At 45.2% G+C, this 17,462-nt stretch overlaps 1 protein-coding gene across 1 annotated transcript in view; it reads right to left on the bottom strand.

The window, feature by feature from the left end:
- LOC129395163 (immunoglobulin lambda-1 light chain-like) overlaps nucleotides 1–17,462 on the bottom strand; it is a 735,232-nt gene that overhangs the window by 501,780 nt on the left and 215,990 nt on the right. The window lies entirely within an intron of this gene.

Here is a 17,462-nt window from a genome sequence, read left to right as displayed (position 1 = left end):
TACTGTGCAGGTGAACTCTGCAATCCCTGGGCAGTCAGCCTACTTAGCTGCCACCGCTCCTATGCTAGTGTGTCCTGCCCTTAGGCTGCCTCATCCCCCTCACTGTACAGCTTCCCAAAGAAGCACCTGGGAAGAAGGTCACACACCAAGGCCCAGGGGCGGGCTCTATCTGCACGTAGCTGTGAGTGCCAGCACACCCAGTCCTGCCTGTTCTGAGGCCTCTGTCCTGGTGATAACCACCCATGAGGCTGCTGGCATTGCAGACTGTCAGCAATTTCCTGTCTTGCAACACACAGCAGCTGGGCCCTTCAACCTTTTTTCTTCTGTTACCATCTTCAAGCCTCCTACCGTAAGCTCTTTAAGAAATAGAAATTGGCTGGGTGCAGTGGCTCACGCCTGTAATCCCAGCACTTTGGGACGCCAAGGCAGGCGGATCACCTGAGGTCAGGAGTTCGAGACTAGCCTGGCCAACGTGGTGAAACCCTGTCTCTACTAAAATACAAAAATTAGCCAGGCATGGTGGCGGGTGCCTGTATTTCCAGCTACTCAGGAGACTGAGGCAGGGGAATCGCTTAAGCCCGGGAAGCAGAGGTTGCAGTGAGCCGAGATCACGCCACTGTACTCCAGCCTGGGTGACAGAGCAAGACTCCGTCTCAATAAAAAAAAAAAAGAAAAAGAAATAGGCCCATCAGCTTGTGGGCACATTTTGCCATTTTTTAAAAGCTCTCCCTCTTTCTCTCTCTCTCTCTTTTTAGAGATAGGGTCCCACTCTGTCACCCAGGCTGGAGTGTAGTGGCATGATCATGGCTCACTGCAGCCTCAACCTCCCAGGCTCAAGTGATCCTCCTTTCTCAGCCTCCCAAGTAGCTGGGACCACAGGCACATGCCACCATGCATGGCTATGTTTTTATTTTTTCTAGAGATGGGGGTCTTCCTATGTTGCCCAGGCTAGTCTCGAAGTCCTGGGTTCAAGGGATCTTCCCAACTCAACCTCCCAAAGTGCTGGGATTACAGGCATGAGCCATTGTACTCCAGCCTTGGCGACAAAGTGAGACCCCACCTCAAAAAAAAAAAAAAAAAAAAAGATTAATAATACGTACCGTGTAATGTCACAGTGAGGGTCACTTGGGCTAATTTTTTATGTAAAGCACATGTTAGAATGCGTAGAACATGGATGGTCCAGCACAGGATAACAGTTATTAGCTGCCTGCTGCAAGTAAAGGAAGAAAAATGCTACATCTTGCTTCTAAAGCAGGATGCCTGACAGCAGGGACATTATTTGACCTGGAGATGAATCTGGAAAACTTTTTTCTGACTTTGGAATCAAAACGTTCATAAAGTAGCTGGGCGTGGTGGCACACACCTGTAGTCCTAGCAACTTGGGAGACTGAAGCAGGAGGATCACTTAAACTCAGGAATTCAAGGCTGCAGTGAGCTATGATCACACCAATGCACTCCAGCCTCGGCGACAGAGCAAGACCCTGTCTAAAAATCAAAAGCCAGGCACAGTAGCTCACACCTGTAATCCTAGCATTCTGGGAAGCCAAGGCAAGAGGATCGCTTGAGTCCAGGAGTTCAAGACCAGGCTGGGCAGCATAGCAAGACCACCCCCCCCCCATCTCTTATGAAAAAATTTTTGAATGAGCTGAGCATGTCAGTGTGCACCTATAGTCCCAGCTACTCAGGAGGCTGAGGCATGAGGATCACCTGAATCCAAGAGTTCAAGGTTGCAGTGAGTTGTGATCATGCTACTACACTCCAGCCTGGGTAACAGAGTGAGCTCCCGTCTCAAAAAAAGAAAAATAAATGGCTCATGCTTGTAATCCCAGCATTTTGGGAGGCTGAGGCAGCCGGAACACTTGAGGCCAGGAGTAAAAGGTTTATTAACTTTTTTTTTTTTTTTGAGACGGAGTCTCACTCTGTCACCCAGGCTGGAGTGCAGTGCTGTGATCTCGGCTCACTGCAACCTCCGCCTCCCAGGTTCAAGCGATTCTCCTGCCTCAGCCTCCCAAGTAGCTCGGATTACACGCATGGGCCACCACGCCTGGCTAATTTTTGTATTTTCTGTAGAGATGGGGGTTTCACCACATTGGCCAGGCTGGTCTCAAACTCCTGACCTCAGGTGATCTCCCTGCCTCAGCCTCCCAAAGTACTGGGATTACAGGCATGAGCCACCACACCTGGCCAGTTTAGTAACATTTTGTACAGTCAGATGCAGTGGCTCATACCTGAAATTCCCAAATTTTGGGAGGCTGAGGCTGGAGGACCACTTGAGGCTAGGAGTTTGAGACCAGCCTATACTATATAGCAAGACTCTGTCTCTACAAAAAAAAATTAAAAATTTAACCAGTACTCACCTATAGTCCTGGCTACTCAGAAGGCTGTGGTGGGAGGATTTCTTGGGCCCAGGAGTTCAAGGCTGCAGTGAGCTGATTGTGCCACTGCACTCCAGCCTAGCTGACAGAGCAAGACCCTATCTCTTAAAAAACAAACAAAACAGAAAACAAGGCCGGGCGCAGTGGCTCGTGCCTGTAATCCCAGCACTTTGGTAGGCTAAGGTGGGCGGATCACCTGAAGTCAAGAGTTTGAGACCAGCTTGGCCAACATGGCAAAACCACGTCTTCACTAAAAATACAAAAATTAGCTGGGTGTGGCGGCGGGCGCCTGTAATCCTAGCTACTGTGGAGGCTGAGACAGGAGAATCACTTGAACCCGGGAGGCAGATGTTGCAGTGAGCCGAGATTGTACCATTGCACTCCAGCCTGGGCAACAGAGCGAGACCCTGTCTCAAAAAAAAAAGTCAGAAAACAGAAAACAGCTGGGTGCAGTGGCTCACGACTGTAATCCCAACACTTTGGGAGGCCAAGGTAGGTAAATTGCCTGAGCTCAGGAGTTCAAGACCAGCCTGGGCAACATGGCGAAACCCGGTCTCTACCAAAAATCCAAAAAACTAGCCAGGTGTGGTGGTGTATGCCTGTGGTCCCAGCTACTCAGGAGGCTGAGACAGGAGAATCTCTTGAACCTTGGAGGCAGAGGTTGCAGTGAGCGTAGGTCACGCCATTGAATTCCAGCGTGGGTGACAGAGCAACTCTGTCTCAAAAAAAAAAAAAAAAAAAGAATAGATTATAGCAAGGGTGGCCCATGTTGTTGTATGATTGTATGATTATGATCCTCCATAGACTGACTCCCCGACATGAGGTTACCTCATATCCATTTCATTTCCTGAGAACTTCCTATAGGAACTTCCGGAAATACAATTCGTGCAGCAGAGCCTAGGGAATCAGAAGAGAGCCTGATATTATACCTTCTTTAATTTGCTTTTGCTGCTATAACAAAATACTTGAGACTGGGTAATTTACAAAGAACAGAAACATCTCAGCTGGGAGCGGTGGCTCGTGCCTGCAATTCCAGCGCTTTGGGAGGCCGAGGTGGGCAGATCGCCTGAGGTCAGGAGTTTGAGACCAGCCTGGCCAACATGGTGAGGCCCCATCTCTGCTAAAAGTACAAAAATTGGCCAGGCGTGGTGGCACGTGCCTGTAATCCCAGCTACTCAGGAGGCTGAGGCAGGAGAGTCCCTTGAACCTGGGAGGCGGAGGTTGCAGTGAGCCAAGATCACACCATTGCACTCCAGCCTGGGCAACAAGAGCGAGACTTCGTCTCGGAAAAAACAACAACAAAACAGAAACATTTCTCACAGTTCTAGAGGCTAGGAAGTTCAATATCAAGGCACCAACAGATTCAGATTTGGTGAGGGCTGCTCTCTGCTTCCAAAATGGAGACTTGCTGCTTTGTCCTCACATGGCAGAAGGGTGGAAGGGCAAAAAGGATGAGTGCTGTGTGGAACCTCATTTGTGTTTGTTTGTTTGTTTGTTTGTTTTCCGCTCTCAGCATAGTGGAAATGGAATCTTTTTGATAAGGACATTAATTCATTCATCATAAGGGTGGGCCTCTAATAGCCTAGTCATCTCGTAAAAGCCCCACCTCTTAACACTATCACATTGGGTCATAAGTTCCAACATGAACTTTGGAGGGATACGTTCAGACCATAGCACTCCCCTATTCCAGAACTTTTAATGTAAAATAACAGATACCATTTCTACTCTCTCTCTCTCCCTCTCTCTCTTTGCAGTGGGGTCTTGCCCAGTCACCCAGGCTGGAGTGCAGTGGCACCATCGCAGCTCACCGCAGCCTCAAGCTCCCAGTCTCAAGCAATGCTCCTCCTGCCCTAGCCTCCAGGGTAGCTAGGACAACGGCATGCACCCCTATGCCTGGCTAATATCATTTCTTGAGCATAAACTCATTTAATCCCAAGAGTACATCTGTTAAGTACAAGTATATGAAGGCTCTATCAGATAATTTTGGCCATTCAGATTGAATATACCCTTGTGATGGTTAATTTTAGGTGTCATCTTGACTGGATTAAAGAATACCTAAAAACCTGGTAAAGTACTATCTTTGGGTGTGTCTGTGTTTCCAGAAGAGATTAACGCATGAGTGTGAGTGGACTAGGTGGGGAAGATCTGCCCTCCATGTAGGTGGGTGCCATCCAAAGGCCAGGACTGAAAATAACAAAAACAGAGGAAAGGTGAATGTGTTGATCTACCTTTTGGAGCTGAGATACACTCTTCCTCTCCTGTACTTAGATGTCACAACTCAAGGCTCTCTGGTCTTTGGACTCCACAACTTGCACTAGCAGTGCACCCCACTCCCTAGCTTCTCAGGCCTTCAGCACTGGACTGAGAATTACACCACTAGTTCTGAGGCTTTTGGACTCAGAGTGAGCCATGCTGTCAGCATCCCAGGATCTCCAGCTTGCAGATGGCCTGCTGTGGAACTTCTTAGCCTTCATAATTGCATGAGACAGTTCCCCTAACAAAACCCCTCACATACTCACATATCTATCTATCAATCTATCTTTCTTTTTTTTTTTTTGAGACAGAGTCTCGCTCTGTCGCCCAGGCTGGAGTGCAGTGGCGCGATCTCGGCTCACTGCAAGCTCTGCCTCCCGGGTTCACGCCATTCTCCTGCCTCAGCCTCCCGAGTAGCTGGGACTACAGGTGCCTGCCACCACGTCTGGTTAGTTTTTTGTATTTTTAGTAGAGACGGGGTTTCACCACATTAGCCAGGATGGTCTGGATCTCCTAACCTCGTGAGCTGCCTGCCTTGGCCTCCCAAAGTGGTGGGATTACACGTGTGAGCCACCGCGCCCGGCCCTATCAATCTATCTTTCTATCTATCTATCCATCTATCTATTCATCCATTCTATTGGTTCTGTCTTTCTGGAGAACCCTAATATACTCCTCCAGAAAATTATTATACTTAGACTAAGTGCTCACTCAGATACCAAGGCAACAAGTATTATAGCACCACCCAGAATCTCAAATATTGAGTGTCCCACTTGGATGACAGTGATCCTGACTGGACAATAATGGTTTACCATCCATTCTTTAGCTGTATTCAGTATTAGAAAATATTTTCTTGACTGGGTGCAGTGGCTGGTGCCTATAATCCCAACACTTTGGGAGGCTGAGGCAGGAGGATTGCTTAAGCCCAGGAGTTTGATTCCAGCCTGGGCAACATAGCAAGACCCCATCTCTACTAAAAATACAATAAAATAATTAGCCTGGAGTGGCTGGATGCGGTGGCTCACGCCTGTAATCCCAGCACTTTGGGAGGCCGAGGCGGGTGGATCACGAGGTCAGGAGACTGAGACCATCCTGGCTAACATGGTGAAACCCCGTCTCTATTAAAAAAATACAAAAAAATACTAAAAAAATACGAAAAATTAGCCAGGTGTGGTGGTGGGTGCCTATAGTCCCAGCTACTTGGGAGGCTGAGGCAGGAGAATGGCGTGAACACTGGAGACGGAGCTTGCAGTGAGCAGAGATGGCACCACTGCACTCCAGCCTGGGCAACAGAGCGAGACTCCGTCTCAAAAATAATAATAATAATAATTAACCTGGAGTGGTAGCACATGCCTATAGTCCCAGCTACTCAGGAGGCTGAGGTGGGAGGATTACTTGAACCCAAGAAATGGAAGCTACAGCGAGTTATGTCATGCCAGTGCACTCCAAAAACTGCAGCCTGAGCTACAGAGCAAGATCCTGTCTCAAAAAAAACTACTTTTCTTATTCATTGTGACATGAAGATTTTGTATAGAATATACTCAATATTTCAACATTGATTTCATTCTCTGAGAATGAAAAAAATCAAGCATTTGAAGCAGCCAGACGCCTGTTGATCGAGCCAGATGCACATTCAGCCTTCTTAATAGAACCTGGCTTATTTTGATAAAAGAGATGTTTAGACCTTCAAATGAGAAATTAGGGCAGTTTCTCCAGTTGAATGCTCCACATGTGATGCTGGCAATGATGTGTTATGGGCTGATTTGTGTCCTCCCAAAATTCATTTGTTGTAATTCTATCCCCCAGTAACCTCAGAATGTGACTTTATTTCCAGATAGGGCTTTTAAAGAAGCAGTTAAGATTAAAATGAAGTCATATGAAAGAGCCCTAATCCAAAATGACTGGTGTCCTTATAAGAAGAAAAAATTAGGACACGAACACGCACAGAGGAATGATCATGTAAAGATATAGCAAGAAGGTGGCCATCTTGCAAGCCAAGGCCTCAGAAGAAACCAACCCTGCCAACACCTTGATCTTGGACTTCCAGCCTCCAGAATTGTGGGAAAATAAATTTCTGTTGGTTAAGCCACCCAATCTACGGTATTTTATTATGGTAGCTGGCAAACAAATACATGATGTTTACTGCAATCATTCAGATAATTTTGTGTATGTTCATTGCAGCACTAGTCACAGTAGCAAAGACATGGAATCAACCCAAACTTCCATCAATGATAGGCTGGTTAAAGAAAATGTGGTACTGACCAGGCGCAGTGGCTCACGCCTGTAATCCCAACACTTTGGGAGGCCGAGGCAGGCAGATCACCTGAGGTAAGGAGATTGAGACCATCCTGGCTAATACGGTGAAACCCCGTCTCTACTAAAAATACAAAAAACTAGCCAGGCGTGGTGGTATGCGCCTGTAATCCCAGCTACTTGGGAGGCTGAGGCAGGAGAATCGCTTGAACCCGGGAGGAGGAGGTTGCAGTGAGCAGAGATCATGCCACTGTACTCCAGCTGGGCGACAGAGTGAGACTCCGTCTCAAAAAAAAAAAAGAAAGAAAAAAGAAAATCTAGTACATACACACCATGGAATACTATACATCCATAAGCTGGAAGCCATTATCCTCAGCAAACTAATGCAGGAACAGAAAACCAGACACCAGATGTTCTCACTTATAAGTGGAGAGCTTAACAATGAGAACACATGGATACAGGGAGGGGAACAACACACACTGGGGCCTTTTGGGGGAGGGTAGGAGGGAGGTAGAGCGTTAGGAAAAAGAGCTAATGCATATTGGGCTTAATACTTAGGTGATGAGTTGATAGTTGCAGCAAACCATCATGGCACACGTTTACTTACATAACAAACCTGCACATCCTGAACATGTACCCTGGAACTTAAAAAAATAAAGTAGAATAGAATAAAATTTTAAAAACTTGATTACATAAAAAAGAAAAAAACTCTGGTGGGCACCTTTCCCCTTGTGAGCCCAGCTTAATCCAGAGGGGAAACAAAACAGTTTAATACATAGAATTTGTTTTCTACAATGCACTGATGTGGTGGTGATAGTAATGAGTACCAAACGTAATAAGCACAACTGTATTAGCTATCTATTACTACATAACAAATTATCCCAAAACTTAGTGGCTTAACAACAATAAATCATTATTACTTCAAAGTTACTGCAGCTTAGCTGTGTGGTTCTGGCTCAGAGACTCTCATGAGGTTATACTCAAAATGTTGGCTTGGCCAACTTGGGAGGCGGATCCTCTTCCAAGATGGCTCTTTCACTTGGCTGTTGGCAGGATGCCTCAGTTCCTTACCACATGGACCTCTCCATAGGGCCGCTTGAATGCTATGACATAACAGTTGTCTGGTTTCCACCAGAGCAGGTGATTCAAGAGGGCAAGGCAAAATGTTTTGTGTGACCTAGTCTTGGAAATCACACGTCATTATTTCCCAGTATCCTGGTGGTGCCCTGCTCATTGTGACAGCACAAAATAAAAGTGTGGGGACACCATGAGGAAGGGATCATTGGGGGCACAAAATGTTTTGCATGCTTTATTTTTACAGCAATCCAGGGAGGTAGTTACCATTTGCCTTTGTGCCCTAAAAATTGGCATTATATCTGGCAAATACTAAGTGCATAAGAATTTTTGTTGTTGTTGTACAGATGGGGTCTCGTTATGTTGCACAGGCTGGTCTTGAACTCCTGGCCTCAAGGGATCCTCCTGCCTTGCCCTCCCAAAGTGCTGGGATTACTGGGACACAGTCACTGCACTGCTGTAGCTTTGGCCCCCGGGCTCAAGCAATCCTCCCATCTCAGCCTATCAAGTAGCTGAGTCCACAGGTGTGCACCGCTATTCCCCCCTCATTTTTTATGTATTTTTTGTACAGATGGGGTCTCAGTATGTTGCCCAGGCTGGCCTCAAACTCCTGGCACTGTTCTAGGAATTCTATATATTTTATTCCATTTAATCAAATCCTGAGAGGGTGTGCATTTATTATTATATTCCTAGTACAGATTTTTTAAAAATGGAGGTGTTAATAAACTTGCCCAAAGTCATACAGTTAATAACATCCAGGATTTGGACCCAGGCAGAGTGAATATAGATCCTAAACTCTTTTTTTCTTTTTTTTTTTGAGACAGAGTTTTACTCTTGTTGCCTGTTGCCCAGGCTGGAGTGCAATGGCATGATCTCGGCTCACCGCAACCTCTCCCTTGCGGGTTCAAGCGATTCTCCTGCCTCAGACTTCCCAAGTAGCTGGGATTACAGGCATGTGCCACCACACCTGGCAAATTTTGTATTTTTAGTAGAGATGGGGTTTCTCCATGTTGTTCAGGCTGGTCTTGAACTCCTGACCTCAGGATCTGCCTGCCTTGGCCTCCCAAACTGCTGGGATTATAGGCGTGAGCCACCGTGCCCAGCCAATCCTAAACTCTTAATCACTCAGGTACATGTCTGAAAAAACTTTTGGTGGGCTGGGTGTGGTGGCTCACACCTACAATGCCAGCACTTTGGGAGGCTGAGGCAAGAGGATCTTTTGAGGCCAGGAGTTTGAGACCAGCCTGGGCAACATTAAAAAAAAAAAAGTAGTAGCCAGTCATGGTGGCGCACACCTGTAGTAGTCCCAGCTACTTGAAAAACTAAGGTGGGAGGATCGTTTGAGCCAGGGAGTTCGAGGCAGCAGTGAGCCATGAGAGCCGCACTGCACTCCAGTCTGGGTGACAGAATAAGACTTTATCTCAAAAAAAAAATTTTTCTGACAAGAGGCTAAATAAATAAATAGTAAAACAAGAATCACATAATTAGATAACACAGTGTCTTAGTCCGTTGTCTGTTGCTTACAACAAAATATCCGAAACTGGGTAGTTTATAAAGAAAATGAATTTCTCACAGTTATGGAGGCTGGGAAGCCCAAAGTGGAGGGGGCATGTCTGGTAAAAGCCTTCTTACCTAGTTGGGGGGCTCTGCAGCATCCTGATGCCACAGAGGGCATCTCATGAAGGAGGCTGAGCATGTTGGCTCAGGTCTCTCTTCTCTTCTTATAAAGCCACCAGCTCCCCTTCCATGATAAGCCATTAACCCATCAACCCATTAATCCACGAATGGATTAATTCATTCATGAAGGCAGAGCCCTCATGATTCAATCACCTCTTAAAGGCCCCACCTTTCAATAGTCCCACATTGGAAATTAAGTTTCCCACACATGAGATTTGGAGTCTGCATTCAAACCATAGCACACAGATATGTCAGAATAGCATCCTTTGGCATTTATTGATAAGTTGCTTTGACTTTTGGGTTTGGAGCACTCAAGGCTTTGTGTTAATGAAACATCTCATGCTTGCCTTTGCAGTTTCAACCCACATCCTAGTCAGAAGATAAGATGCATTACTGTTTGCTTCCGAATATTTAAACATAAAATCTTAATCATCAATCCCCTTTATAAATTTATCTCCATTCAAATTAAGTCAGTAAAATTATGTTAATAAATCACAATTTTAATACAGAGTATGTGAATAATAAACACCCATTTACATAAAAAGGTAGGGGAAGGTAAGTGTATGTAGATGCAGAGAATATATATTGAAGGACACATCAGAAATTCTACACAGCCATTTATTTTGGGAATAGAGACAGGTAACCGTGATCTGGGGCAGAAGGGAAATTTACTTTACAATTAATGGATGAATTTTGGCCTGGTGCAGTGTCTCACGCCTGTAATCACAGCACCTCGGGAGGCTGAGGCAGGGGATCACTTGAAGTCAGGAGTTCAAGACCAACCTGGCCAACATTGTGAAACCCTGTCTCTACTAAAAATACAAAAATGAGCTGGGTGTGCTGGCACGTGACTGTAGTCCCAGCTACTTGGGAGGCAGAGGTGAGAGAATTGCCTGAACCCGGGGGGTGAAGGTTGCAGTGAGCCGAGATGGCACCATTGCACTCCAGCCTGGGTGGGCAACAGAGCAAGACTTCATATAAAAAAATTTTTTTAATGGATAATTTTTTTGTGTGTTTGATTTTATTGTTAGCTCTATTTAAGTATTACTTTTCATTAAAAGGTAGTTTTTTGTTTGCTTGTTTATTGCAACCCAGAAAAAACACTTCCAAACTAAGTTTGGGGAGATGCTCCCAAAGGTAGTTTTTAAGAAACAATGGAATAACCCTGAATACATTGTAAAAATATGCTTTTAGACCACTAATCTCTCCTGAGTGTTTTAGTTTGTTTTGTTTTTATTTTTATTATTATTATTATTATTATTATTATTATTATTTTGAGGCTGGGTCTCACTCTGTCACCCAGGTTGGAGTGCTATGGTGCGACCTTGGCTCACTGCAACCTCTGCCTCCCAGGCTGAAGCAATCCTCCTACCTCAGCCTCCTGAGTAGTTGGGACCACAGACACATGCCACCACATCTTGCTAGTTTTTCTATTTTTTGTAGACATGGGATTTTTATCATGTCGCCCAGGCTGGTCTGGAACTCCTGAGCTCAGGCAATCCACCCGCCTCAGCCTCCCAAAGTGCTTGGATTGCAGGTGTGAGCCACCATGCCTGGCCTTGTTTATTATTATTATTATTATTATTATTATTATTATTATTATACTTTAGGTTCTGGGATACATGTGCAGAACGTGCAGGTTTGTTACATAGGTATACACGTGCCATGGTGGTTTGCTGCAGCCTTGTTTTTAAATTAATAAAAACTTGTACAAAATAAGGTATTTATTCAATAGCTGATAGTAATGCATTCCTAATCACTGAAGAGACACATGCAATTTCAGGATTTCAGTGTTAGATATAACTTGGAGTTTTTCTCTTCTACTCTGATGATTCATTACTGTTACTTGGAGTTTTTTCCTTAATCCACCTGGTAGTGACTGAGCATTTACCCAAAGCCTCAGTCTCCTCCAGCCTTGCAGTGGTAAAACTCAGCTAAATCACTTGACCCAGCAGAGTACATTTCTGTCACCGGTTCTCCAGTCTTCTTCCTTGCAGTACCCATTAAAGTTGGAGGCTGCCTCTGACCACCCCTTTTTTTTCTTGACAGAAGGAGCTAGGGATAACATGGGTCACCATAATTTGTCATCTAAGAATGTCCTAGGCAGCCACAAAAAAGAATGAAGTCATGTCCTTCGCAGCAACATGGATAGAGCTTGAGGCCGCTATCCTAAGTGAACCAACTCAGCAACAGAAAACCAAATACTGCATGTTCTCACCTACAAGTTGGAGGTAAACAACGGGTACACATGGGACTCCCGGAGGAAGAAGGAAGAGAGCACGTAGTTTCCTGAGCCCAGCCTGCTGCCTGGGAGTATCCCCATATTGACTGGTAAGAGGTGGCTCCAAGACCCCAATCCCAATTTTGGCTTTCCTAAAGTCAGAACTAGACATTCCTCTCCCTGGCTTCAGGGAGCCCACATGTCCAAGGCTCATAGTGTAGACCTTCTAGAAGTGGAGAAAACTGAATAATAATAGGCTCCCCTTTTAAAATTCTCCCTCTACTCACATTACTGGCTACAGGCCCAAAGCCTACCTGAAAAGTTTGTCTTCTCTCCACTCAGTCTGCAGAAAGCATCTTGTCTTTCTCCATGGAAACCACCCTGGGTAAGTAGCAATCTCGCCCCAGCAGACCTGCCCAGCATCTGTAGACCATGTTGAACTTACGCCCTCTGCTTCTTCATAACTTCACATTGTACGGTCTTTTTTTATATTAGGCCATTAGCTTTCAGACCATTCTAATATACAGTTATCATTTGTTTTTATTATTTTCTTACCTATACCAGACAGAACACAGATATTTCCCTAGCTTTTGAAACAGTGTGAAAATTGATCTCTCTCCGTCCTCAAGGTTTTGTCCCTCACAGTTTAGGAGAGAAATCAAGGGAGTTGGGGCCAGAAAGAAAATTGAGAGGGAGTCTCTACCAGCACTGGTCTCTAGGAAATACCCCAAAGTGGGAGAAGGCTGTTTCTTGGAAAATCAGGGTAGATTGGTACAATAAAAAAAAAAAAAAAACCTTGGACAAGTATGGGGGCCTCACACCTATAATCCCAGTACTTTCAGAGGCAGAGACAGGAGAATCAATTGACGCCAGGAGTTTGGGAACAGCCAAGGCAAAAGAGTGAGACTCCCATCTCTGAAAAAAGAAAAAAAAGAAAAAAAAGAAAAAAAATTTTGCCAGGCATAGTGGCACGTTCCTATAGTCCGGCTACTTGGGAGGCTGAGGTGGGAGGATTGTTTGAGCTCAGAGATTGAGGCTGCAGTGAACTGTGATCACACCATGGCACTACAGCCTAGGCAACAGAGCAATACCCCAACTCCGAAAAAAAACAAAAGAAAGAAAGAAAAAGAAACCCACACTAAGGGCATTTGTTTGTGTCCCGGAGTCACCTGGGAGCTGAGCTATCCCTGCACACCCCCTACCTATGCATGAGGTGGCTCTCATTTTGCAGAATGTATTAGTTTGATATTGCTGCCATAACATACAGAATGGGCAGCTTAAACAACAGATGTCTATTTTCTCACCACTCTGGAGGCTGGAAGTCAGAGATCAAGGCGTTGGCAGGTTTGGTTTCTTGCAAGGCCTTCTCTCTGCTGCTTGCAACTGACCTTTCCTTTATGTGTTTGCATCCCTGGTGTCTGCCTGTGTCTCCATGTTTCCTCCTCTTATAAGGGTATTGTCAGATAGAATCAGAGCCAACCATAATGGCCTCATGACCTCTTTAAAGGCCTTATCTCCAAATATGGTTGCATTCTGAGGTACCAGGGGTTAGCATTTCAACATAGGAATTGAGGGGAGCACAATTCAGCCCATCATAGAGATTGATGGTGAGGGCTTCATTCACACCGGATGCTTTACTTGGTGACAGCTGAGCAGGGGCCAGGGCCATCAAGAGCAGTGGTTTTCCAGCCAGGCTGCTCATTAGACATCTGGGAGCTTTCATAATACATACTCCTGGGTCCCACCTCTGGAAATACCGATTTAATTTGTCTGGGTTAAGAATCAAATGAATAGCCAGGTGTGGTGGTCCACTTTTGTGGTTCCCACTACTTGGGACCCTGAGGTGGGAGGATTGCTTGAGCCCGGGAGGTTGAGGCTACAGTGAGCTGTCATTGCACCCTAGAGCCTGGCAGTAGAGCAAGAGCCTGTCTTAAAAAAACAAAACACGGCTGGGTGTGGTGGCTCACACCTGTAATCCCAGCACTTTGGGAGGCCGAGGCAGGCTGATCACGAGGTCAGGAGATTGAGACCATCCTGGCTAACACCGTGAAACCCCGTCTCTACTAAAAATACCAAAAAAAAAAAAAAAAATTAGCTGGGCATGGTGGCAGGTGCCTGTAGTCCCAGCTACTAGGGAGGCTGAGGCAGGAGAATACGGTGAACCCGGGAGGCGGAGCTTGCAGTCAGCCGAGATCTTGCCACTGCACTCCAGTCTGGGGGACAGAGCAAGACTCCGTCTCAAAACACACACACACACACACACACACACACACACACAGACACACACACACACACACACAGTTTGGGAGGCCAAAGCAGGAAGATTGCTTGAGCCCAGGAGTTGGAGATCAGCCCAGGTAACATGGTGAAATCCCATCTCTACGAAAGATACAAAAATTAGCCGGGCGTGGTGGCATATGCCTGCAGGTCCCAGCTACTGGGGAGCCCTGGAAGATTGAGGCTGCAGTGAGCTGTGATCACACCACTGCATGGTGATAGAGTGAGACCCTGTCTCAAAAAATAAAATATAAATAAATAAAAATAATCTGAAAACAGTGAAAGAAAAGCCTTCTCCTGTGAAGAGGGAGGTGGAAAAAGGTACTTCCCCTCAACCCTCACCACTAGCCTTTTGTCAGGTGGAGGGCACATGGATCCATTCAGGATCTGAAAAGGGACTACTCTAAGTTTTAATCTAACTGACCTGGGGTAGGGTTGGGCAATTTGAATCTGTAGCACGATGAGAACCACAAGCTTAAAAGTCTTAGATTAGTTGACTTGCTAAGCAATATACAGCCGGCCCTCCACACCTCATAGTTCCTCATCTGAGGATTCAACCAACTGTGGATTGAAAATATTTCAAAAAATAATAATAACAATTCAACAATTAAAAATAATACAAATTTAAAAACAATACAATATGACAACTATTTACATAGCATTTACATTGTTGTAGGTATTGCCGGGCTCAGTGGCTAGCACCTGTAATCCCAGCACTTTGGGAGGCTGAGGCCAGAGGATTGCTTGAGCCTAGGAGTTCAAGACCAGCCTGGACAATACAGTGAGAACTCGTCTCTTCCAAAAAAGAGAGAAAAAAAAAAAAAAAAAAAAAGGCTAGCCGGGCATGGTGGTTTATGCCTGTAGTCCTAGATACTCAGGAGGCTGAGGTGGGAGGATCACTTGAGCTCAAGAGGTCAAGGCTGGAATGAGCCATGATCGTGCCACTGCACTCCTGCCTAGGGGACAGAGTGAGTCTCTGTCTCAAAACAACAACTATAATACATTGTCCTAAGTATTATAAGTAATCTAGGGATGATCTAAAGTATATGGGAGGGTGGCAGGGCATGGTGGCTCATGATTGTAGTCCCAGCTACTTGGGAGGTTGAGGTAGGAGAATTGCTTGAACTCGGGAGGTGGAGGTTGCAATGAGCTGAAATTATGCCATTGCACTCCAGCCTGGGTGACAGAGAGAGACTCCATCTCCAAAAATAAATAAATAAGTAAAAATAAAGTATATGGGAGGATGTGTGTCAGTTATATGCAAATCCTAGGCCAATTTATTTATTTATTTATTTATTTATTTATTTATTTTGAGATGGAGTCTCACTCTGTCGCCCAGGCTGGAGTGCAGTGGCACGATCTCAGCTCACTGCAAGCTCCGCCTCCTGGGTTCACCGTATTCTCCTGCCTTAGCCTCCCGAGTAGCTAGGACTACAGGTGCCCGCCACCACGTCCAGCTAATTTTTTCTATTTTTTAGTAGAGATGGGGTTTCACTGTGTTAGCCGGGATGGTCTCGATCTCCTGACCTCTAGATCTGCCCGCCTCAGCCTCCCAAAGTGCTGGGATTACAGGCGTGAGCCACGGCACCCGGCCATCCTAGGCCATTTTATATAAGAGGTTCGAGTATCCGAGGATGCTGGTATTCAATCCCCTTCAGATAGTGAGGGATGTCTATACTAAAATACTATACTAAAATATTTGGGATGAAGATGACAGTTGGGATAACTCTTAGATTAAGCTGCGGCAATCACTAGAGACACTTCCGTGGGCAGTTAGGGACCACATCATTCTGCATGTGCCCCTTGCCTTAAGTTCTGCATGTGCCACTCACCTTAAGTTCAGAAACTAGTGAAGTGTAAAATACACATCTCATTAAGCCAGATTGGGGTACAGGCAATTCACGGTTCAAATCAACACACAGATGTGCTTTATTTGGCTTCATTATGCTTTAAAACTTAAAAAAATATAATTTTTGGCACTTTAAAATTGAGAGACAACATAAAAATTTAAATTTCCAGTGTTGCTTGGAAAATAGATCAGGAACACCAGCATTGCCATCAGGCAGAAATCAGATAAAATTGAGTAGTACCATTAACATCCTTGAAAGACTGTTGCATGCTTCTATTTTCCAAGGGCTCATTTCTCTTTTACCCTATGCTGCAAATGTGTTTGATGCTCGGCCCTTATAAACATTTGACTTTAAGAATTCTGTTCCTAGTTTTTTAAAATCCATTATAAAAAGAAAAAAAAAAAAGCTGGGCCTGGTGGCTCACCCCTATAATTGCAGCACTTTGGGGGCCCGAGGCGAGTGGATCACCTGAGGTCAGGAGTTCCAGACCAGCCTGGACAACACGGCAAACCCTGTCTTTACTAAAAATACAAAAATTAGCCAGGCATGGGGGCGGGCGCCTGTAATCCCAGCTACTCGGGAGGCTGAGGCAGGAGAATCACTTGAACCCGGGAGGTGGAGTTTGCAGTGAGCTGAGATCTCACCACTGCACTCTGGCCTGCGCCACAGAGTGAGACTTCATCTCATAAAAAAAAAAAAAAAAAAAGAAAGAAAGAAAGAAAGAAAAAAGAGAAATTAAAATACATTTTTAGGAAAAAAAAGTAAGAGTATTTTCTTTTTTTTTTCTTTTCTTTTTTTTTTTTGAGACAGAGTCTCACTCTGTTGCCCAGGCTAGAGTGCAGTGGTGCGATCTGAGCTCACTGCAAGCTCCGCCTCCCGGGTTCACGCCATTCTCCTGCCTCACCCTCCCAAGTAGCTGGGACTGCAGGTGCCCACCATCATGCCCGGCTAATTTTTTTTTTGTATTTGTAGTAGAGACAGGGTTTCACCATGTTAGCCAGGATGGTCTTGATCTCCTGACCTTGTGATCCGCCCGCCTTGGCCTTTCAAAGTGCTGGGATTACAGGCGTGAGCCACCACGCCCGGCCAGTAACAGAATATTTTCTAAACTCTAACTTAGAAGTGTGAAAGTTGTCAGAATCAAAATGGAGCCACTAATGTTAAAACAACAACAACAACAAAGCAAAACTTGACAAACAGAGCCTGGGAAGGCCATGAAGAGAGGGTTTTCACGCTTGCATACCTGATAACAAAAACAATGACAAAAGACTCTACAGAAACAACCTTGTACAAAGGACATCGCAACCTTAAGCAAAAAATACTTCCATAAGGGCATCTGCCCAGAAACTGCCTATCCAACCTTGGACTAGCGTCACCCTTGCTATTGACCTTTGTAGTCAAGGATAATTATCTCAAAACAATGATGTTATCCTTCTTATCCTTCCTTTAAAAACCTTTGTCTTCCTTTACCTCCCCAAATGCACA

The sequence above is a fragment of the Pan paniscus genome, chromosome 23 (genome assembly GCF_029289425.2).
Source record: "Pan paniscus chromosome 23, NHGRI_mPanPan1-v2.0_pri, whole genome shotgun sequence".
Classification (NCBI taxonomy): domain Eukaryota; kingdom Metazoa; phylum Chordata; class Mammalia; order Primates; family Hominidae; genus Pan; species Pan paniscus.
This window is presented reverse-complemented; position numbering and strand designations above follow the sequence as displayed.